Source organism: Paramisgurnus dabryanus, chromosome 13 (assembly GCF_030506205.2).
Source record: "Paramisgurnus dabryanus chromosome 13, PD_genome_1.1, whole genome shotgun sequence".
Classification (NCBI taxonomy): Eukaryota; Metazoa; Chordata; class Actinopteri; order Cypriniformes; family Cobitidae; genus Paramisgurnus; species Paramisgurnus dabryanus.
Window position 1 is genome coordinate 30,427,623 of NC_133349.1, and position 24,321 is coordinate 30,451,943.

General features: G+C 43.5%; 2 long non-coding RNA genes across 2 annotated transcripts; one reads left to right on the forward strand and one right to left on the reverse strand.

Moving 5' to 3' along the window:
• Nucleotides 1-6,811: 6,811 nt before the first annotated feature.
• Nucleotides 6,812-8,918, reverse strand: LOC141280046 (uncharacterized). Its single transcript, XR_012334847.1, has 2 exons — nt 7,705-8,918; nt 6,812-7,368 (listed from the first exon to the last, which is right to left on the reverse strand). It is a non-coding gene; the product is annotated as an uncharacterized lncRNA (long non-coding RNA).
• Nucleotides 8,919-12,190: 3,272 nt separating this feature from the next.
• On the forward strand, nt 12,191-16,492 carry LOC141280047 (uncharacterized). Its single transcript, XR_012334848.1, has 4 exons — nt 12,191-13,185; nt 13,706-13,770; nt 13,895-13,993; nt 15,595-16,492. It is a non-coding gene; the product is annotated as an uncharacterized lncRNA (long non-coding RNA).
• Nucleotides 16,493-24,321: the final 7,829 nt, after the last annotated feature.

Genomic DNA, 24,321 nt, shown 5'->3' on the forward strand with positions numbered 1-24,321 from the left:
ACAGTACCTTATCACACTGTGCCACGTGAAGTGTTTAAACTTGGGTACTACAAGCATGTAGACTGCACAATGATGACACGGAAGCTTCAGCGGCTGCGTCACACGTTAGCACAACGTCATCAGCATGCGCTCGTGGTAAACAAATACCAGTACGCAGGTCGTAGCAGCAAACATACTGTGCGGTGATCATGCTGAATGTGTGACACTGTCAGAAAACTATCATAGGCTATCTTTGGACGCAAGACCGGGAAAACAGCCGTCTTTTAACCTCTCTCACTGTACGACATGGGACCGCCGATGAAGAGCCACAATCACAGAAATCCCCATGATTGTTTCACGATGGCAATCTTTCGCCTGAGACAGCCAATAATCGTGCAGTGTATCCCAGGCTTAAAGGCGTTCTAAGCAAATCTGCGAGACGTTAGTTTTTGTTGACGTTTGAATTGTTTTCAAACAGACGGAGCGTAGCTAGCTCCTCCCCCTTCCTTCCGTGCTTTCATGAACGCGCCCAACCCCCACCCCCAAATCCTTCTTGTCGTTTATTGGCTGGAACACTTTGTTATGGTTTCTGTTTGTAGGTTTGGCCACTGTGTTGTTATTGCCATTTGTCAAGCCTGGGCTGTCTACAGAGATCGCGTTTTTTAACAGTTTGATCAGCGACAGGCAGCAAGCAGATAGTGAGGAGATGTTTGCTGTATGTAACAAAAAAAATGTTATGGTCTAAAACGCGTTAATTCTCTTAGAGCACCTTTAACACCCATCTAAAGAAATAAACCCTATGAAGCTGGGATTAACACTGAACAATGACTATTAGCTGTTTAAAATTGAAATACATATTTGATCATATTTATTTATGTTTTAATGTATGAATATTTTTTCTTATATTCCAATTTCATATTAATATTTTTTTATCTTAATATTCTTAAAAATTTAAGTTGTGTTCTTAGACGTGTACTTGCAATATTATGCTATATTATTGTCATATAATCAGTGACATTAAATGGTTTTAAAAAGACAATACTATCAACTATCGCCATTATTTTTGGGGCAATTTACCGACTCATGAAACGTCACCAATGTTGTGGTTGGATAGTGCAGATTAAGGGGCAGTATTATTATAATAAGATTCCCTTTTGACATCACAAGTCAAATTAGGTGAGTCTAATTTCAATGACCTATTTTTTCACATGCTTGCAGAGAATGGTTACTGGATTAAATTAAGTTACTGGATTGTACTTTTTTTACATTTTCTAATTTGATAGAAACACTGGGGACCCAATTATAGCACTTAAACATGGAAAAAGACAGATTTTTATGATGTCCCATTTAATGAATTAATTATCCTTTTTATTAGCCCCTCATCTGTTTCTATGGTTTCTAGCACCCTCACCTGTGTCTTGTTTAGTAACTCCTGTCTTAAGCCACTGTCACTGTTATTTGTCGGACGTTGCAGTGGGAGAGGAGCAGCTCATCAATATGAGCTCATCATTGGCTTCATCCATGTGTGCTTTTCAGTAGAGAGATGGGTCACCCACTGACATACTGGTTTTGTACTGATCACAATGCTTCATGTGGTACAAATTCGCATGTCAGAGTCTACCAGACTCAAACTTTGCTATGCAGCGATCTGCGAAATATCGGGCACAAGCTTGCGTTTCTGGTCTGATGCATAATGGAAATCAATGCAATGAAAAGTGTAGTGTGTAGTGAGTTTATGCAGCTTAATGTTATGACCCTCTGTAAAAAGTTAATTTATCTTAATCCTCGTTTTATCGGCCGTTCTACCCACCAGCAAACATGACAGTAGTCACCTAATGTACTATCAGTTTAACCTGTGAAAAATACCTTTTGGTCAGTAAAAGTTCATTTTGTGCAATATTCCTTTACCTACCATTAATCCGGCAATGCATTTAACTTCAAAATATGCTAAATAACAACATAAACAACACATTACACATAATTTTCTTTTTTAGCATCTTAAGACAAGATTCAAAATCATAGTCATTTAAAAAGAACAAATCATTAGGGATTTAGACTTAAAATACACTAGAAATGCAAGCTTGCATTTTATTAATTTATATGATAAAAATACATGCTGTATGGTTTAACACTCCATATATTTAATGATATTATAAAGAGATTGTTTATTTAACAGTGGAAATTTCTTCTTCTTTAAAAAAAAGAAGAAATATTGATATTATTTTTTTTACATTTGTGAGGTGCCAGGTCTCATGTGTGATTTCTTCTGGTCATTTAATATATTTATTTATTTATTGGTGTGCATTGACCTTTTGTCTACAATTAGTTTTTTACATTTTGTTTTATAATTGACTTATGTAGTGACACAATTTAACTTCAACATTAATGTATTTCACTAAAGAGAACAGTTAATATGTTTGACTTAAAGTTTCATAATGAAAAATGTAATTGATTATTGAGACAAAACTAAACAATCAACAAAATCTTTGCAAATATGTTTCGTTTTTCAGGTTAGTCAATCACACACACACATACACACGTGCACACACACTCACACACAAATGTTGATTCTTGATAGCGCGTTTAATTACACAGATTAGGATCAGTGGGAAAAATGGTCGTCTTTAGCACACAGCTGCTTTCCGCCTTGATTGAATTCACTGCTTCCTTCCCTCTCAAGTACCTTTAGTCTAATTAGCCATTTGTAACTGGGTTTTGAACTTCCATGCTACGGCAAACTACCAGCAGTTACCATGGCAACTATACATTTGTAAACCCCTAAAAATTCCACTTCCTTTTAAGAGAGTAAATCATGCGTGATCCTTCAAGTCAAGACCTCACAAGCCTTCGGATCCCATCTGCTTCGTCTCTGAAGGTTTGAGGACTTCCTGTCTCTACAGTGAGCAGATTTAATGGCCATCAGCATAACAACACAATCCACCACGAGGGCCGTTTGTTAAACTTGCACACTGCTTCAACGTTTATGTGGTGTATAGCTCCTGTATAGCCCAGTTTTTGAGCATTCCGTTAGCAGCAAAAAAGCTCATGGGTTTGAACCCAGGGAACACACATATTGTTAAAAAAGCATACTTTAAGTAACTTTGCATAAAATGTAAAATAAATAAACAGACCTTCGTGGCATTAAGCATTGTATCCCTGACGTAATATAACACAAAGTGATGTCACCCTGCAGCAAAACAGATTTAATACCAATAGGTGCCAATAGGGGTTTTGCCTAGGCCATCAAAATGTCATGAAATGGCCCTGGTTGAGGATGCTTGTCTTCTGTATGTAAAAAATTTTTCATCATTGCTAACCCTACATTCTGTACCATACATACCAGTCCTGGGCTGGTGTGTTTACACGTGGTCTGCGTTTGTGAGCCCGGTTGGATGTACTGCCAAAATCTCTAAAATGCCTTTGGAGATGGCTTATGGTAGAGAAATTAAACATTCAATTCCCAGGCAACAGCCCATTTTGAGCCAGCTGAAGCTTGTTTACTTGATTTGTGTGACAACCCCGGAGTAACGATAGTAGAGAACAGGGGAGAAAGTAACGCGGGACGAACCCTGATTATATTTGCATGTCAAACTGAGACAGCATCTTAAGCATGCAACTCTTGGCAGAGCTGACAAATATTGCGTTATTTTGTCACCGTTTTGCACGTGTAGGTCCAGAAAGCTGTTTTCAACCATGATAATGGTGCAGTCATTCTTTTCTTATAACCAGTTGTGTTTCATGTTTCATGTGTTACAGTACTGATCTATTTAGTGCTGTTACACATCCTGATGTTTGAGTTTTTCAAAATAAAAGTAAATCTGCTTTAAATGTCAGGATTTCCTGTCTGGGCGAAAGTAACACCTGTTACCTTTGTCCCAGAGCTAATACTTTGGCATTATGTGGAAAATGTATAATATGCTAATTTTATTTAATTTAATTTTCATCATAATCACTGTTGAAAAATGTTTTATTCTCAACAATTCAAGTTTGTACTGTCGTGTTGCTTTTGAAACATTCAATGAAACTGAAATGAAAATAGAAAACAAAATATGTTTCCAGTTCCATATTAACAAGGTCATAGTCATGTAAAATGTAAGGCAACTTTTGTTTAATTATTCCTCATAACATTTTAAAGCTACAATCTACAGAACATCACACAAAAAAATTTTGATAACTAAACCTAAAAAAATAACAAATGTGATCCTGCCTTGGAAACCCCGGCTACAATTCAGTGTTTTTATTTAATTTGGAGATTTAGCGCGTCAAAGCAGTCATGACAAAAAAAACGACAAATGAGAAATGACAAATAATTTGTGATTGTTACTGTAAATGATAAAAACTAAGCTTTATATACAATTTGTCACAGGTAGGGGTGGACCCAGGTGTAAATAAGGTCACGCCCCTTTCTCCACCTCGAGGAGATTCCCAAAGCCACCCCAATGACCAGACACACAAGGTAAGCATAAAATTAAAATATACTTTATTTAATTTACTTAAAAATATTAAATAGGGAAGGGGAAAGGGGAACTTAAAATGACGGCCACTCTAGGCTCTCCTCCACGGCTCAATATCTCAGTGTTCACGTTGGCTCTCTTTCTCTCCACAGACGGCTGCTCTGCGCTGGTTACAGCTTCTAGGTAGGTATGGCTCTCTCCATAGCTCAATATCTCAGTGTTCACGTTGGCTTTCTTTCTCTCCACAGACGGCTGCTAGGATACAGGGACACAGTGAATCGTTCTTAAGACGTTCGCTCACCTCTGCGCTGATTACAGCTTCTAGGTAGGTATGGCTCTCTTTCTCTCCACAGTTCAGTATCTCAGTGTTCACGCTGGCTCTCTTTCTCTCCACAGATGGCTGCTAGGATACAGGGACACAGTGAATCGTTCTCAAGACGTTTGCTCACCTCTGCGCTGATTACAGCTTCTAGGTAGGTATGGCTCTCTTTCTCTCCACAGTTCAGTATCTCAGTGTTCACGCTGGCTCTCTTCCTCTCCACAGCTCTCACGACTCACTCACTTTCCTGTCAATCAGCAGACATAACAAGTTACATGGAGACTTACAGGGTGGCGAGCTTACGCTGGCTGGTTTCTGCAATGCGGCGATTTAGCAATGATTTGTAATGGGACGCCGGGGGCCAAGACCCTCTCGGCGAACTCGTTGATGAACAGAGGGGCGAGAAAGCCACGCCGGCACACCGGGTCGAGCGCTGCCCGTTCCTCGAGACCCGTTGGTCAATCGAAAACTGGACCGGGGCGCCCTTTCGTCGAGACCTCGGGCCAGCGGATCTCTCTTGCCTCTACTCTGTGATGATGAAAGAACACAAGTAAGGTAACAATAGTAGGTGCAGTACTCACACACACACTGCCACTCGCACAGTTCTTCGCCGCCACTCTGTATTTCTGTGGGACTGAAAACACACTACAGCATTATTGTACAGGTTTTTTCCTAGCGCCGTTCTTTCCTCTTCATCGCCCCGGGACGAGTGACTGAAAACGGGATTACGTCAAACAGGACACAGCACTCACACTGCAATACACGGCATTACACAGCACCACTTCAAGTGAAAATTTCCAAAGACTCACCCCACCACGCTCAGTGCACACAATAGACACCCGTCCTCTTCCACGTCGCTCTGGGCGAGAATAGGGAGATGGTAGATGGCCTAGCGTTTGTTTGCTATCGTTGCTGTAGCTGCTTTCCCACGAAACCTTCGGCTCGCCCACCACGCTGGTACAGGGGTAGGGCCACTCGATCTCTCTTAAGAGCACTCAAACAATGTATCAATCAAATATATACAAACACTCACTCCAAGGGATTTGGTTACTCACGATCTCTGTCTTTCTTCGTCCTAGGTTGTCTTCATGCCAATAGTAACTCCAGGTATCTAGACAGGGCGCTTTCCAGCCACCAACACCACTTTTCCCACAGATATATATACTCACAACTGTAAGTTTTCCTCTCCTTCCGTTTCTCTCAACAAATGTCAGTATCCGTCTAGTACTTCACCTATAAGGTCTTCGATGTCCTCATTCCCATCGATCTACGATCCACACATGGAGAGAGAGAGCAATACAGCGATCCGAATATAGCGTATCAGGCGAGCTCAACTCAGCACTACAATACACACCAACACAACAGTGGATAACATCAGCGATTTCGGGGTGCTCCTTTTTAAAAGATCCACGACTTGCCTTCCTTTCACCCTCTGTGACTCTGTCCTCTTTCCGCCCGCTTCAGCGGTCGCCGGATCAACAGAGCTTCGGGCTCTTCAAAAGGTGCGTGTCTTTGTCTGCCTTTGGCAAAGGAGCTTCCCCGTGTCACTCGCCTCTCGTGTCTGAGTCTCCTGCTTTGTGTTCTTGCAGAGCTATTTATTCATCTCCCTCTCACACAGCCTCCAATCACACTTCACTCGCTTAACTCTTTACACCTGTGGCTCATAAGCCCCGATTATGTTGCCCTGGAAACCAGGAAGTGAGACGGTCCGTCTTCGAATGCGGCCCGGTGGGAAACCTTCCGGGCGGAACCAAACTTCCCTAACTTTGGTTCCGCCCCCGAAAAGATCGTCACCTTGTGACATCCTCCCCCGCCAATCCGTTCTCGTCCCGAGAACGAGTCAATATGGGGACTGCTGCAAATTTAAAAGGGTATTTTATTTAAAAAAAAAACGGGGTAGGCCATTGGGGGACCTTGGTCTCAACCCGAGGTGCCCTGCCGACTACGCCAAATCTGTCACAGGTAGGGGTGGACCCAGGTGTAAATAAGGTCACGCCCCTTTCTCCACCTCGAGGAGATTCCCAAAGCCACCCCAATGACCAGACACACAAGGTAAGCATAAAATTAAAATATACTTTATTTAATTTACTTAAAAATATTAAATAGGGAAGGGGAAAGGGGAACTTAAAATGACGGCCACTCTAGGCTCTCCTCCACGGCTCAATATCTCAGTGTTCACGTTGGCTCTCTTTCTCTCCACAGACGGCTGCTCTGCGCTGGTTACAGCTTCTAGGTAGGTATGGCTCTCTCCATAGCTCAATATCTCAGTGTTCACGTTGGCTCTCTTTCTCTCCACAGACGGCTGCTAGGATACAGGGACACAGTGAATCGTTCTTAAGACGTTCGCTCACCTCTGCGCTGATTACAGCTTCTAGGTAGGTATGGCTCTCTTTCTCTCCACAGTTCAGTATCTCAGTGTTCACGCTGGCTCTCTTTCTCTCCACAGATGGCTGCTAGGATACAGGGACACAGTGAATCGTTCTCAAGACGTTTGCTCACCTCTGCGCTGATTACAGCTTCTAGGTAGGTATGGCTCTCTTTCTCTCCACAGTTCAGTATCTCAGTGTTCACGCTGGCTCTCTTCCTCTCCACAGCTCTCACGACTCACTCACTTTCCTGTCAATCAGCAGACATAACAAGTTACATGGAGACTTACAGGGTGGCGAGCTTACGCTGGCTGGTTTCTGCAATGCGGCGATTTAGCAATGATTTGTAATGGGACGCCGGGGGCCAAGACCCTCTCGGCGAACTCGTTGATGAACAGAGGGGCGAGAAAGCCACGCCGGCACACCGGGTCGAGCGCTGCCCGTTCCTCGAGACCCGTTGGTCAATCGAAAACTGGACCGGGGCGCCCTTTCGTCGAGACCTCGGGCCAGCGGATCTCTCTTGCCTCTACTCTGTGATGATGAAAGAACACAAGTAAGGTAACAATAGTAGGTGCAGTACTCACACACACACTGCCACTCGCACAGTTCTTCGCCGCCACTCTGTATTTCTGTGGGACTGAAAACACACTACAGCATTATTGTACAGGTTTTTCCTAGCGCCGTTCTTTCCTCTTCATCGCCCCGGGACGAGTGACTGAAAACGGGATTACGTCAAACAGGACACAGCACTCACACTGCAATACACGGCATTACACAGCACCACTTCAAGTGAAAATTTCCAAAGACTCACCCCACCACGCTCAGTGCACACAATAGACACCCGTCCTCTTCCACGTCGCTCTGGGCGAGAATAGGGAGATGGTAGATGGCCTAGCGTTTGTTTGCTATCGTTGCTGTAGCTGCTTTCCCACGAAACCTTTGGCTCGCCCACCACGCTGGTACAGGGGTAGGGCCACTCGATCTCTCTTAAGAGCACTCAAACAATGTATCAATCAAATATATACAAACACTCACTTCAAGGGATTTGGTTACTCACGATCTCTGTCTTTCTTCGTCCTAGGTTGTCTTCATGCCAATAGTAACTCCAGGTATCTAGACAGGGCGCTTTCCAGCCACCAACACCACTTTTCCCACAGATATATATACTCACAACTGTAAGTTTTCCTCTCCTTCCGTTTCTCTCAACAAATGTCAGTATCCGTCTAGTACTTCACCTATAAGGTCTTCGATGTCCTCATTCCCATCGATCTACGATCCACACATGGAGAGAGAGAGCAATACAGCGATCCGAATATAGCGTATCAGGCGAGCTCAACTCAGCACTACAATACACACCAACACAACAGTGGATAACATCAGCGATTTCGGGGTGCTCCTTTTTAAAAGATCCACGACTTGCCTTCCTTTCACCCTCTGTGACTCTGTCCTCTTTCCGCCCGCTTCAGCGGTCGCCGGATCAACAGAGCTTCGGGCTCTTCAAAAGGTGCGTGTCTTTGTCTGCCTTTGGCAAAGGAGCTTCCCCGTGTCACTCGCCTCTCGTGTCTGAGTCTCCTGCTTTGTGTTCTTGCAGAGCTATTTATTCATCTCCCTCTCACACAGCCTCCAATCACACTTCACTCGCTTAACTCTTTACACCTGTGGCTCATAAGCCCCGATTATGTTGCCCTGGAAACCAGGAAGTGAGACGGTCCGTCTTCGAATGCGGCCCGGTGGGAAACCTTCCGGGCGGAACCAAACTTCCCTAACTTTGGTTCCGCCCCCGAAAAGATCGTCACCTTGTGACAAATTCATTAAACGTTAATTTATAACAAGAAAAACACTGAAATTAATGATTTTATAGACACTATGCGTTATTATTTAGCACTGAAATACCTGCTTGCTTACTTTGATCATCTCTGTATTCACTTTAGATACAGAAAGACCTGATGATATTATTTATTTCAGGAATCTCTTTTCTATCATTTGAAAGTGAACACCCACCATAATATTAAATCCCAAGAAAGACAGTCGTGTCAGGCATAAATATAGGTTCGGTGCAGATATTTTTAGTTTCATCACTGAAATTTGGCAGACAGAAACCACAATATTCACTTATAGTCATAGCGCCACTAGCTGGGAACAGAAAGTGACATGTTTGACATTGTGATGTTTTCATAGAAACATACTCAAATATAGGGGTTTAATATAAGGGATCATCGGGGTAGAAGCACAATTGCCTTATGTAGAGGATATAGTTATGTTACAATGGCCATGTCTCTTTTCAAATGTAATATAGGTTGTAACAATCTGCCCTATCAGTAATCTGCCCTATTAGCTGAGTTACAAATAGTTAAAAGGGGTCAGATCTTACTGTGTGAGGTTAAAACAATGTTAAAAGGATGACAAACAAGTGAAATCAGATTAAAAGAGTGAATTTACAATGATCAAAATATAATTTTTCTTTGTCTATTAACATTTGTAAAAACAGACAGCCTCACATTTATACTTTACAAAACCATGGCTATTTTGTGGTAACCATGGTTTAACCACAGTAAAAAAAAAAAAATTATTGTTGTAAGTTAATTTTACACCCAGCACGTGCAGCCATTATGGCCATTCAAAATCATTTCTTGTATAATTGAAACTAGAGGAATACCACCGGGTTTGTTTTCCATTGTCTGCCTTGTCAAATGAAACATATGAGGTGAGCAGATGGTTCAGTAATTTATAGCATTAGAACATATGCAAATAAGCCCTGGCATATATTCTAAGGGTCTGTTTTCTATTCACCATCTTCTCTTATGGCATCTGTTCGCTCAGGTTTCCCTCTGGCTTAGTATTTGATGAAAATTGTAGCCTCACCTGAGCTTTATTTGTGAATTTTAAAAGCTATTTAAGAGGATAGGTTTTCTAAAAGCATCATAATTAACCCTTTAGTGTTTATAAGAAAGGCACCATCATAGATTTTATTATAATATACACACAAGGACAATAAAGAACATGTTGTAATACTGCGTCACTGTCTGAAAAAAATATTTTATTTTATTCTGCTGGCAAAAGCTTTATCTTTGATTCTGTTTGACTTTGCATTATTCCTGTATGAATTATATTATAATACAAATCCAGTTGTAAGGGTATTTTTTTAAATTGACATTTCTATATCATCAAAAAGCTAATTGCATTCACTTGCAAAAAGAACATTTATATATATTTACGATAGGAAATTTACAAACTATCTTCTTGGAAAATTATCTTTAAATAATATATTAATGAGTTTAGAAAATGAAAAATCAATAACTTTGACCATGATTTATGTTTTTGTTTTTTTTTAGCTTTTTCTACAAATTTACCTATGCCCTTACGAAGGCTGTGGTCACTTTTACTTAAAAATATGCAAAAGCTTAACCCCCTTTTTGGTGCTGTAACATGATAAAACTCAAAAATAGCTATAACCACAGAAATGTTGATCTGATCGTCTTTGCCATGTATTGTTTATGTCCAGTGTGCTGTTAACATCTGTGAGGTCATTCACATATCTTTAAAAACATGGCCACCATTAGTAGAAGCAGCTATTAGACAAGCTAAGCAGTGACTGATCAGAACGAAACTCAACTGGCTTACATATAAAATAAAAAACAAAAAGTTTTTTAAAGCTCAAAACTATGGGTAACACAAGGTTAATTAGTTAAAATTAGTTATAATGTATTACCCAACATGAACAAACCATGAGCAATACATTTGTTACAGTATTACTTAATCTTTGTTAATGTTAGTTAATAGAAATAAAGCTTTTAATTGTTTGTTCCGGTTAGTTCATAGTGCATTAACTAACGTTAACAAGATTTCAATAACGTATTAATAATTGTTGAAAATAACATTAACAAAAATGTATAAATGCTGTTTAAGTGTAGTCCATTATTAGTTCATGTTAACTAATGTAGTTAACTAATGTAAACCAATAAACCTTATTGTTAAGTGTTACCAAAATATGAAATTTCCTAACTAGTTTTTGGTCTTTCAAACTCGCTCCGGACAGGAAGTGAGGAAGGATGTAATCATCTTTTGATAAATTTTTCCACCTCTTTATCTGTGCAGCTTTTGATTTAAGCATTTTCCATGCAGCATCGGTAAACAGAAACAATATTTAAAAAGCTTTAAATGAAGCAGAATAAAGATGTCAGTGAGATGTCATATACTTTTCCATGTAATACCGTTGACAAATGTTAATGCAAACCCAAAATGTGATAACTATCTAACAAGTTCAAGTTCAACTCACTGGGTTCTTGGCCGATTTTGCATCATTAAGCAGTTTTGACCTGCACTGACATTTGTGCTTTGTTCAGTTGCTTAAAAACATAATAAATGTCAAAAGTCTCATAACACTGCGTTCAGCAAAATCTGGGCTAAAATATTACATGAGCAACATGTATGTTTGTATTTTTGAGAGAAAATGTTAAAGGCTCTCTAAGCGAATCTGCGAGACGTTAGTTATTGTTGACGTTGGAAACTGTTTTCAAACAGACAGAGCGTAGCTAACTCCTCCCCCTCCCCCTCCCTTCCGTGCTTTCATGAACGCGCCCAACCCTCACCCCCAAATCCTTTTTTTCGTTTATTGGCTGGAATACTTTGTTTTGTGATGCTAGGTTTGGCCATTTGTTGATATTGCCGTTTGTGAAGCCTGGGCTGTCTACAGAGATCGCGTTTTTTTACAGTTTGATCAGCGGACAGGCAGCAAGCAGATAGTGAGGAGATGTTTCCGGTATGTAACAAAAAAAAATTTATGGTCTAAAACGCTTTAATTTGCTTAGAGCGCCTTTAATGTGTGGTTTTTGATAAAGCAAACTTTTTTAAGTCACTGAAATAAGTCCACAATACTCATTCTAAACATGTTTTCCCAAGACTTTTCAAAACAGGATCTAGTTCTAGATTGTTCTTTGAAATGATTTGAAAATCAATTTTTCTATTGAAATATTTTGTTATAATTTCACATATATACCTTATAGAAACCATGGTTTTACTATAGAAAAATTGCAACCATGTTTTTAGCTACAAATACTTTAGTAAATCATACCCAGCAAGCAATAGCCGTCATTTCAACGTCTCGTTTCAGTATAGACCCGATATAGCCGGGCTGTGCCTAGCCCACTTCTAGCCCAATTAAACTTTAATTTGGTTACATGTGGTTTTTGACAAAATAATTTGTGAGATGGATGCTATTTTATCATGTAAGCAAAGTTAACAGCGATTACAAGGTATTTCTTTTCATTTCTTTAAAGTGTTTTATGCATCGTCTGCACGTAGTCATAATTTAGCTCATAAATAGACCGACTACGAATAAACCACGTTTAGCCCAGAAATAACCATGAATTTAATTACATGTTGTTTTGCCAAAATGATTTGTGAGATGTATGATATTTAATAATGTAAACAAAGTTCAAAGCAATTAAGGTATTTTGTTTCATTTCTTTAAAGTGTTTTATACACCGTCTGTACTAGCCACTATTTAGCTTACAAATAGACCGACTACGAATAACCCACGTTTAGCCCAGAAATAACCATTAATTTAATTACATGTGGTTTTTGCCAAAATAACTTGTGAGATGTATGGTATTTCATTGTAAGCAAAGTTAACAGCGATTACAAGGTTTGTTTAATTTCTTTAAAGTGTTTTATGCACCGTCGTACATAGCCACTATTTAGCTCATAAATAGACCGACTACGAACAAACCATGTTTAGCCCAAAATAACCTTGAATTTAATAAAATTTAGTTTTTGCCAAAATAACTTGCAAGAATTATGATATTTTATCAGGCATGCAAAGACACCAGTGAAATTAAGATGTTTGGTTTAATTTATCTTATCTGAATATCTGCTGTCACGCATAACATTCATTTTATTTGACCGTATTTCAAAGATAAACAAAATTCAGTTACAACTCCGAACCGCTAGATGGCAGCAGTACACAAACACGAGGCCAAATCTCACGAGAAAGATTTCCGCTGTTTGAAAGGCAACAACATCAGCGAGCAGCCACGAGGAAAGCAATCTACCACACTCGTTTGGTCTTGTAAGTTTTTTTTTAATTATTTTATTTTACATGTGTTTAAAATTGATTTACTTTATTTGTTGTTGGAATCGCGACATTCTTGCGGGTAACTTAACAGTATAACGTAGTAAGTAACCCATGTTTTATAAAACCTAAACAGTACAACCTGCAATGTAATAAAATAGTGGAGGTAAATGAGTCTATGTAACGTTACACTGAAGATCAACATGAGTGATTTGTAGGCTGCTTTTTAGTAACAGCAGTAACGTTAACTTAGCTAAGTTATTACTGTGTTGCTTACAGTAATGTAGGCAATGTGGTGCTTTACAATTATGCATGCAGAGATAGATTGTGGGGGAAAGCTATTCCTCCATATGGATTTAACTTACAGGCCTTCAGTCTGTTGGAAAAAAAAGAGTTTTATTGTGTTAGTGAGGGAAAACTTGCAGGTCAGTGGGCATTAACCTTTAAGGTTTGTAAACACTTGTACACTGAAGCATACAATACTGTACAATTACTGACATAGGCATGTGCTATTCAGGTGTCAAAGCTGTGCGAAACTGGAGGGAGAAACTTGAGAGACCGTGCCGGAAGAATGCTGGACAGGTAAATTCTCTAAACATGCAATATTAATCAGACATTGTGGTGTCAACAGTCTTTCATGTGGTCACAAAAAATCAGAAAATATTTCAGTCTGCAACTGTTAACGACATTGTCTTTTGTATTTTAGAGTTCACTAAAATTCATTAATTTCAAAGTTCAACATGAATGGTGGTGGTCCACTGCAGAAGCAAGCATTTGAAAAAACATCAGTTCTCAGTTATTAAATGTAAGTGTGTTTGTATGTAGTTTTAGGCTACATGGTGTTTCACAAAATAGTACTTTTAATATGACATTAGGTTATGTGAGGAGTAATTGACGACAGTCCGGTACTGCCTTAATATTTTCTAAATATTAAAAGCCCCAGATTAAATTACTCTTTGCCGATACAACAGTTTACTTATCCATACAATATTGTTTAGATGTTTTATTTTTAGACATTTGACAGGTTTTATGTCAATAAGATTGTATCGTGAATATTTTATGCTTGGCATCTTAAAGGGCAGGGTATTTGATTTTGAAAAATACTAACTTTAGCCTACACGCACCAACCAGAAGCACACTCCTATCTCATTAACCAGTAAGACTGACAAAGTGAATAACATTACCAAAATAACCAACATAAACAACTTTTTTTAATCCGAAATAAATACAGCACGTTTAGAAATTTGAAAAGATAAATATCATTACACTAATTCGTAAAGGAACACAAACTACATAAGCAACAAGTTTCATTAAAATACAATCTGAATCCATCAAAATAGAATCACACTGCATACCTACCTTTCCAAAAGAAACACTGCAACGACCCTTTCAGACCTGTAGCTGTTTCCATCTTGCAGAAAAGCAGTGAACTTACCAATGTTAATTTGGGTTTTTGCTCTTTGCTCATCCAGATGTTTTTTTTTTGGTCGTTTCAAAATGTCTTTCGTTTTGTAGCTCCTGTGTCAATTCAGCAGGAAGGTTTATTTGATTCTCCCTATTTTTACAGAGTGTGAACAGGTTGTAAATTGGCATGCAAAACACGTTCACAGAAGAGGGGCAAAAATTTAATGCGTCCAATTATGGGCCGGAATGAGATTCTGGCAGTATGATAACCGTAAGCAAAAATACCACGGTGTTGTGGTATTGCCATTGTGACACTAAAATGTGTTGTTTTAATATGCCGACATTTGAAAATATCAAATTTTCAACTGGACACAATACAATTTATTTTTGAGCAACAAACAACGTTTATGCCAGGTAAAAATAAAGCCTTTAAATGATAATATTCTTTCAATTGTAAATGTAAACATGAATTCAATTACATGATTTAATTCACTTTGTGTAAACACAGTTCATACATTGAAAACGGTATCACAGAAAATTTTTGTGGTTTTTTTAAAACCTTGACTCTGAAAATCTCGGTATACCTTAAAACCGGTAACTGGCCCATGCCCACGTCCAATTATTGCATTCGGTCAGGGTTCAATGATTTGTTGAACGTTTTTTGTTCCTACGCCTTTTACAGGTGACACAAATATATAAAAATACACATTTAGACAACTTAACATAGTGAGAGCTATCAATATTTGAGGAGACTTTCAACCAGCATAACTAAAATGTTTCTGGATCAAAATCAGATACCCTGCCTTTAAGCCTCTTTTGCTAGTTCCAAAAATGTCATTAAACACACGCAGAGAAACATGCACTTCTGTTAGTAATGAGAACGGTATGATTACTGTTGTTGACCTGTCAATGTTTATATATGACTTTTTCAAAAGAGAATGACTATCACATTTAACATAAAGCAGAAATACTTGTCTCATGCATTCTTTTCATATTTGGCAGATGCTGTGTTGAACAACTTCCCATCAGCAACAGAACTGGAAGTGAAGGATGCAATGGGGGCATTTCAAACAGGCACCAGGGAGCACGGTAGTGATGGGTCGTTCGCGAACGCCGGCTCTAAGAGCTGATTCTTTGTAGCGAACGAGCAGAGCCGAATCTTCAGACGCAGGCAGGGAGCTGAGCCAGAAGAGCCGAATCTATGAAAAGAGCCGGGCTGCCATCACTAAAATGTAGAGCCGGAGCTTGAGCCGAAAGAGCCGAATCAATGGAAAGAGCCGGACTGCCCATCACTAGAGCACGGGGAGGGGGGGGGTATAGAAATTAGTACAATTAATAAGTTGATGTGAACTGAAGATAGTTTGTTAATGTTTAGATGTTATTTCATTTTTCAAATTGTATTTTGTTATTTATGCTTTTATTTTGTTACTGTTTTTATTCTTTTTGTTAAGTAGTTTTTCTTCATTTTGTCTTATCTGAATTTCTATTGTATTAACAATGTTTTTTGTAATAAATTGCATGTTTATGAGAACCTTTTTTAATGGATTAAAAAGAATTCTTTAGCCATTCTTTTGTTCTTTATTAGACACACACGTATAGTCGTTTAATAGCCGTCTATTTAACGGCTAGTCTATTCTTGGGCTATGATAGACGTCTACTAGATTTTCACTGACAGCCCAAAATTAGCCTTGTTTTAGCCTAGACCCACATTCACCGTCTATTAGACGTATATATGTAGACGTTTAATAGCCGTCTATTTGATGACTAGTCTATTTCTTGGGCTATGATAGACGTCTACTAGATTTTCACTGACAGCCCAAAATTAGCCTTGTTTTAGCCTAGACGTCAGGGGGGTGTTTAGACGGCTACTAGACGTCTATTAGCCGCAAAATTGCTTGCTGGGTAGTAAGTTTAGTAAGGAATGTAGTGTATTGAGTTGTTACTAAACTCTGGTAAAAGTACTGTTTGGCCATTGTAAAAATGATCACAGAGTTAGTGTTTGGTTGGCCAGCTCATTATTTAAGAGAAACAAGTAACCGTGTTACAGTTTAACCTTTGCGCAGTAAAAAGCATAAAAGAAGAACTGCACATCGTTGTCTGGACTCTTATTTGTGTTTTTGTAATCATTTTAGTACAAACCCAACAAGGGATAAGTGTGGTCAACTTATAAATACTTTGTTTGTTTCTAGGCAACATTACTCCATTGCGTGTTGTTTGAAAGAAGCACAAAGGAATGCCTGGCCAGGCGTGTGATTGTCCATGTAATAAACTTGCTGTGCAGAGATAGACACGAATAAATACGGTTTAGGATGTCCTGTTTGCAATCGCGTCTTATAAGAATACCACAAAGCGTGTCAAATATGATGCCTTGTGTGTTTGTGTGTGCCCTTCGTGTGTACTATTTGAAAGCAGCACAAAGAAATCCCTTGTGTCTGAAGAGAACTTTTAGTGAGAAGACCGGACACAATTTTAAACAATATAAATGTGTTTATTAAATTTGATTAAATACAAAGTGTTTATATTTTAATATGCTTCTTGTTACTGTTATTGCATCCCGTCTCTTGTTTGGGTCTGGAACAAAACCTCATTCACACCACAAGCAATGTTCTCTCTGACTAAACAGTGAGGGTAGTAGCATCTGGGGTGGTGTATCCATCACTGGCATGCCCCCTCATCTACTCTATGCCTCCTCCATCGCTTGGAGAATGGGTATGCAGTGGTGGGGTTGACGATCGTATACCTTCCAATACCACGCTAAAAAGAACGTCTCGGTTACGGATGTAACCCTCGTTCCCTGAAGGAGGGAACGGAGACGTCACGTCGTGACCGACGAATTGGGAACTCGCTTAGAGAGACCAATCTGCTTCGAATACTACTAAAACGCCAATGAACTTGGCATTGAGATATTTGCATAATGCTGGCGCCGCCCCGCCAGGTGCGTATATAAGCAGCAGGTGCAAATAAGGAAATTAGCTTCTTTTTCGCTGAGAAAGCCGGAAAGTGTGACCGGCCGTAACAGCAGGTGGCAGCACCTGTGGCGACGGGACGTGACGTCTCCGTTCCCTCCTTCAGGGAACGAGGGTTACATCTGTAACCGAGACGTTCCCTTTCAGTCGGTCACTACGACGTCACGTCGTGACCGACGAATTGGGAATCCCTATCAAAACGCCACTAGGGGCTGACCTCTTCCAGTGACTGCGTAAAAGCCCTCCGGTTCCACTTAAGGAGGAGGAGGTAGGTTTTAAGGCAGAAGGCCGGGCACTAGATGTTCCTTTAACCCCACAGAAGTGCCAGCGACTGGGAAGCGCCCTATCTGAGCGGGATAGGAACGCTGCAGAAGCCACCACCCGTCTTAAGGGCTAATGGTGGGCGAAAGTCAACCGTAGTTGAGGAAATAAGACAGCCGTGGCTGTGTAAGCAAAGCAGTGCTCTGCTAAGGGAAACGTGGGCTAGTAGGATTAACCCCACGGAAAAATACTCACAAAGGAACCCGGTGGGACACAATGTGGAGCCCGAGCCAGACACGTAGGTTCGCGAGGATACAGCTAGTGAAAGGCTGACAGCCAATGCTCCGCAACAAAGGCTGCCAGGGCAGCGGAGGAAGAACAATTCAAACCATTACGCATTTTTGTTCTGAAGGCCTTCCATACTGACACAGTTATGAAGCATCAGTTGGAGGCTGCAAGCCGACCTGCGAGACTGTTCTCCGTGCCCTCCCTGGTGAGGAAAGAACACGAGAGGATACAGGCTCGATACGAACACTGTAAAATCTAATGAACGTATTAGGTGTCGCCCAACCAGCAGCTCTACAGATGTCTGTTAGCGAGGAACCACGAGCTAGAGCCCAAGATGAGGCAACGCTCCGTGTGGAGTGCGCTCTCAAATTAAAGGGGCAAGGAATACCCTGAAGATTATAAGCCAGGGCGATAGTATCAACTATCCAATGAGACATCCTCTGCTTAGTGACAGCTTTCCCTTTCTGCTGGCCACCATAACAAACAAAGAGCTGGTCTGAGGTCCTGAGGCTTTGCGTGCGATCCACGTAGAGTCGCAGTGCGCGTACGGGGCACAACAAAGCCATGGTTGGGTCTGCGTCCTCCGGAGGCAGCGCTTGCAAGCTCACCACTTGATCTCTAAAAGGAGTAGTGGGAACTTTGGGCACGTAGCCTGGTCTGGGCCTCAATGTTACGCTTGAGGCAGCAGGACCAAACTGAAGGCACGAGTCGTCAACAGAGAATGCATGTAAATCCCCTACTCTCTTCACTGAGGCCAATGCTAACAGGGTCAGAGCTTTCATTGATAAAAGCTTCAGACTCACAGACTGCAAAGGCTCGAACGGGGGGGCCTGAAGGGCTTTCAGCACCATGGACAGGTCCCAGGGAGGAATAGAAGGAGGGCGCGAGGGGTTTAGCCTACGAGCGCCTCTTAAAAATCTAATAACCAAATCATGCTGGCCAACTGATCTGCCGTTAATAAGTGAGTGATGAGCAGAAATAGCAGCGATATCAACTTTAATGGTGGAGGGTGACAGCCTACCGTCTAACCTATGTTGAAGATATAAAAGCACGATGTTAATAGGGCATTCTCTGGGGTCCTCGCGTTGCGAAGAGCACCAGGTGACGAAAAGGTTCCATTTAAACGCGTAAGCCCGTCTCGTAGACGGAGCTCGTGCCGCGTTGATTGTGTTAGATACCGCTTGCGGTAAATCACCTAAACCTTGCGCGCGCTCAACGACCACACATGGAGATCCCACAGGTCGGGGCGCGGGTGCCATAATGTGCCCCCTCCCTGAGAAAGAAGGTCCTTCCTCAGGGGAATCCGCCAGGGAGGGGCTGTCGCGAGGAGCGTTAACTCTGGAAACCAATTCTTGCTCGTCCAATATGGGGCGATCAGTAAAAGGCTCTCCTCGTCCTGCCTGACTTTGCACAGTGTCTGCGCGATTAAGCTCACTGGGGGGAATGCGTATTTGCGCATCCCCCGAGGCCAGCTGTGTGCCAATGCGTCCACGCCGAGGCTGCCCTCGGTTAGTGAATAAAATAGGCGACAGTGGGTATCGTCCGGCGACGCAAACAGATCTATCTGCGCACGACCGAACTTCTTCCAAATTAGCTGGACCGTCTGGGGGTGGAGTCGCCATTCGCCGGGGCGCGCAGCTCGAGAAAGCGCGTCCGCCGCTGTATTGAGCGAGCCCGGAATGTGAATGGCACGAAGGGACCTCAGATGCTTCTGACTCCAAAGGAGGAGATGACGAGCGAGATGCGACAGGTGACGGGAGCGCAAACCGCCTTGACGGTTGATATACGCAACGGTCGCAGTGTTGTCGGTGCGTACTAGTACATCCTTCCCTCGCAGCTCCGTAGCGAAGCGTACAAGTCCCAGATATACTGCCCACAACTCTCGGCAATTGATATGCCAGTGCAACTGGGGTGCTGTCCACACCCCCGAAGCCGTAAGCTCGTCGTACGTGGCACCCCAGCCCGTGTCGGACGCATCTGTATGTACAACAGCATGCCGAGCGATCTGTCTCATGGACACACCGGACCTGAGAAACGCGGGGTCCGACCACGGGGGGAATGTTAGGCGACACGCAGGTGTAATGGTTACACGATGGATGCCGGCGCGCCACGCTCTCCTCGGGACTCGATCGTGAAGCCAACGCTGAAGCGGTCTCATATGGAGCAGTCCGAGCGGTGTCACGGCCGCTGCTGCTGCCATATGCCCCAGGAGCTTTTGAAATTGTTTCAGCGGGACCGCATTCTTCCCTCGGAATGAACCGAGGCAAGTCAGAATTGACTGGACGCGCTCTTCTGTCAAACGCGCCGATAAATCGATCGAGTCCAGTTCCATCCCGAGAAAAGAGATCCTCTGCGTGGGGCAGAGTTTGCTCTTTTCCCAGTTGACCCGAAGACCCAAACGGGCGAGATGCCGAAGCGTTAAATCTCTGTGTTCGCAAAGCGTCCGTCGAGAATGCGCTATTATAAGCCAATCGTCGAGGTAAGCCAATATGCGAACGCCGCTCTCTCTGAGGGGTTTTAACGCCGCCTCCACTACTTTCGTGAACACACGGGGAGAGAGGAATAGCACGAACGGTAAAACTTTGTACTGGTATGCCCGTCCCTCGAATGCAAACCGGAGAAACGGTCTGTGACGAGGGAGAATGGACACATGAAAGTACGCGTCTTTCAGATCTATAGCCGCAAACCAATCTTGGGGGCGAATTGAATTGAATATTTGCTTCGGTGTTATCATCCTGAAAGACCTCCTCTGCAGAGATTTGTTCAGAACGCGCAAATCCAAGATCGGTCGTAACCCCCCGCCCTTTTTGGGTACTATAAAATACGGGCTGTAGAAGCCCGATCTCATCTCGGTTGGAGGGACCAGCTCGATCGCGTCCTTCGCCAGCAGGACTTCGACCTCTGCACGCAGTACATGTGCATCGGACGCTTTCACCGTGGTGAAACGAATGCCCGAGAATTTGGGTGTGTGCCGGTTGAATTGTATTTCGTAACCGAGGCGGACAGTGCGTAAAACCCAACGAGACGGGCTGGGAAGCTGAAGCCAAGCCCCCAGGGACCGTACGAGGGGAATTAACGGCACTACCGGGGTACCCGCGGGGGGGCGGCGGAGCGGGACAGGTGGTACTGCCGGTACGTCTGCTGGGACAGCATAAGTATCTACAGTATGTGTGTGTGTGACACTGACCTGAGCCCGCTGAGGGTGACGGTCGTCTGGTCTCCTCAGCGGAGAGCACAGACTCCGAAGAGGGTGCTGGTGGTCCCGTCTCCTCAGCGGAGAGCTGGAACTCCTCAGAACACCCGCTGGCGATAGAGGAGAGGGAGGAAGAGCATGTGAATGCCCGCTCACATCTCTCTCGATCCTCTGAAGACCTGGAGAAGGAATAGGAATGCACTCTTTTTGTGGTTTTGTGGGTGCCGGCTGAGAAGCCGGCGGAACAGAAACAAAACGAAACCAAGGATTCTCCATCCGGCCCTCTACCGGTGGAGGGAGCGATGCCGTCACCGTCTCCCGAAGAGTGATCCCATCCAATTCCAGGTCGCCCGTCTCAGGGCCGCTTCGATTTCCGTTTACCACGGGAAGCGGGCGGGGCGGGCTGCCGACGGCTGTTCCCCCTCCGTGGCCTGGAAGATGTTCTAGTGGGGGGGGTGGAGGCAGCCGCCGCAGGGCGCCCTCGGCGAGGAGCAGACGGGGCCGCCGGCGCTGGAGGGCGAGATGCAGGTCGCTTGCGCCGGGGCATGATCTGAGCGATCGCCTCCGTCTGCTTCTGGGCGGCGGAGAACTGCTGGGCAAAAGACTCCACCGACTCACCGAAGAGACCAGCCTGGGACACGGGAGCGTCTAAGAACTTGTTCTTCTCCGCATCCGACATGTCCGCCAGACATAGCCATAAGTGGCGTTCCTGGACCACCATCGTGGACATGGCACGACCAATCGCCTGCGCTGTCACCTTCGTAGCGCGAAGAGCCAGATCAGTGGCAGCCCGGAGCTCCGAAAGGACAGGCGAGTCGTGTCCTCCCTCGTGCAGATCCCTCAAGGCCTTCGCTTGATGAACCTGCAGCAACGCCATTGCGTGCAGGGCTGAAGCCGCCTCTCCACATGCCTGGTGGGCAGCGCCCGTTAAACCGGAGGACTGTCTGCAGGCACGAGAGGGGAGGGTTGGGCGGTCCTTCCAAGAGGGAGCGTGAGCCGGACACAGTTGCATCGCGACAGCACGCTCCACGGGAGGGATCCCCGTGTAACCCTTAGCGGCTCCGCTGGTGAGGGAGGTGAGGGGGGAGGGCTGAAACGGCCGTAATCTCATGGAAAACGGCGACTTCCAGGTTCTAGTCAGCTCCTCGTGCACCTCGGGGAAGAAAGGCACCGGTGGAGAGGGTTGTGAAACCCGGGCAGCTCCAAAGAACCAATCATCCAGGCGGGACGGTTCGGGCTGAGGGGGGGGAACCCACTCCAACCCTACGGTCTCCGCCGCTCGAGCGAGCACGGCCACCATCTCTGGATCGAACTCCGGCGTCCCAACCCGACCAGAGGGAGGAAGGGCGTCGGGGTCCACGTCAGGGGGAGGAGGCCCACCCTCGGATGCTGCGGCGTCGGTGGACCCGGAGGGCGGCGCGATGGATTCTAGAGACATCGTAGAACACGACGCTGAAGTCTCCATCGGCACATCAACCGGCTGTGGATGAGGAGGCTGAGAGCCTGAGGACGAATCCCCCGCTCGGCTCAGCACAGTGATGCGCAGGTCGTCCTTAGAGAGCTTCACAGCCGCACCGTGGCAGCGTTCAGCACTCGCATGACGAGGGTTGCGTTTTTCCCGGAGGAAAGACAACCGTCTGCGCAAATCCACAAGGGACATGTTCTCGCAGTGAGAACACTTACCCCCAGCGAACGCTGCCTCTGCGTGCTCGATGCCCAAACACGAAAGACAACGCTCGTGACCGTCCTTCGGACCCATGTACTTGCCGCACCCAAGATCGCACGGACGAAAAGCCATCCTGAAAAGGACGCTGATGTCCGGATATACGAGAGAGTGGCTGCCTTTAACAAGGCACAAAGCTCTCTCGTATCACTCTTTTAGGGAAATTCACTCAGATGCTCAGTTGATGATGCGCACAGGGAAAGGCAACGCACACACTAAACTCAAAACAACAAACAGGTGTAGAGTCGTGGAATTAAGCGAAGCGTCCGCTGTGGTACTGCTAGTCCAACCAACTTCAGCAATCGAATCCCACCAGAGTAAAGTAGCTTCTCAGTAGCAGATACTGCCGGCTTTCGAAGCGATAAAAAGCTAATTTCCTTATTTGCACCTGCTGCTTATATACGCACCTGGCGGGGCGGCGCCAGCATTATGCAAATATCTCAATGCCAAGTTCATTGGCGTTTTAGTAGTATTCGAAGCAGATTGGTCTCTCTAAGCGAGTTCCCAATTCGTCGGTCACGACGTGACGTCGTAGTGACCGACTGAAAGGGAACTATTGGTTTATAAAATATGGTTGCAGGTTGAGCATTAAAAGTTGCAAATGGTCACTGAACCAATTATGGACCAGAGAAGTCTGGTGGAAACTTACATTGTCCCAGATGACAACAAACCTTGACTGATCTGGCCAAGAAAGTAATTGTAAAGCCTCCTGTAAATATGGTGTTCAAACTCTGATTTCTGAGTGAACAAATGAGCTATTCGTGTTTCCACAAAGGACTTTGTTGTTAATCAGTAAATGATGTTTTGAATAATGTGTCTAATGTAGGGAACGGTGTTTAGAGTTTTGCAAAAAACAAGTTTTACAAAAGCAAACTGAGTTTAAAGGTGGGGTGCATGCTCCCTGAAAGCCAATGTTGATATTTGAAATCACTTAAACAAACATGCCCCTACCCCAATAGAATCTGGACCTTCTTTTGATAGACCATCCCCACACATTCGCAACCTAGGCAATGATGTTGGTTAGTAGACACGCCATATTACTGCTGATTGGCTTCTCAGCCCGACTCCCATTTCCAAATGTGTTGGGTTGTCAGAAGTACTGGGTCTTTGGTCAGTACTTAAAAACAAAAAGTAAGTGGTAGTTATGTGACCTTTGAACTGAAAATATAACAATGTTTATTAAATTTAAAGGAATGAGGGAAAGGGTTCTTAAAACTTGGGGATGTGAACGGAGTCGCTTCTGACTCTCACGGGGACTGGCAGGTAAATCTTCCTGACTTTCGCGCTCTCTTGGTCCA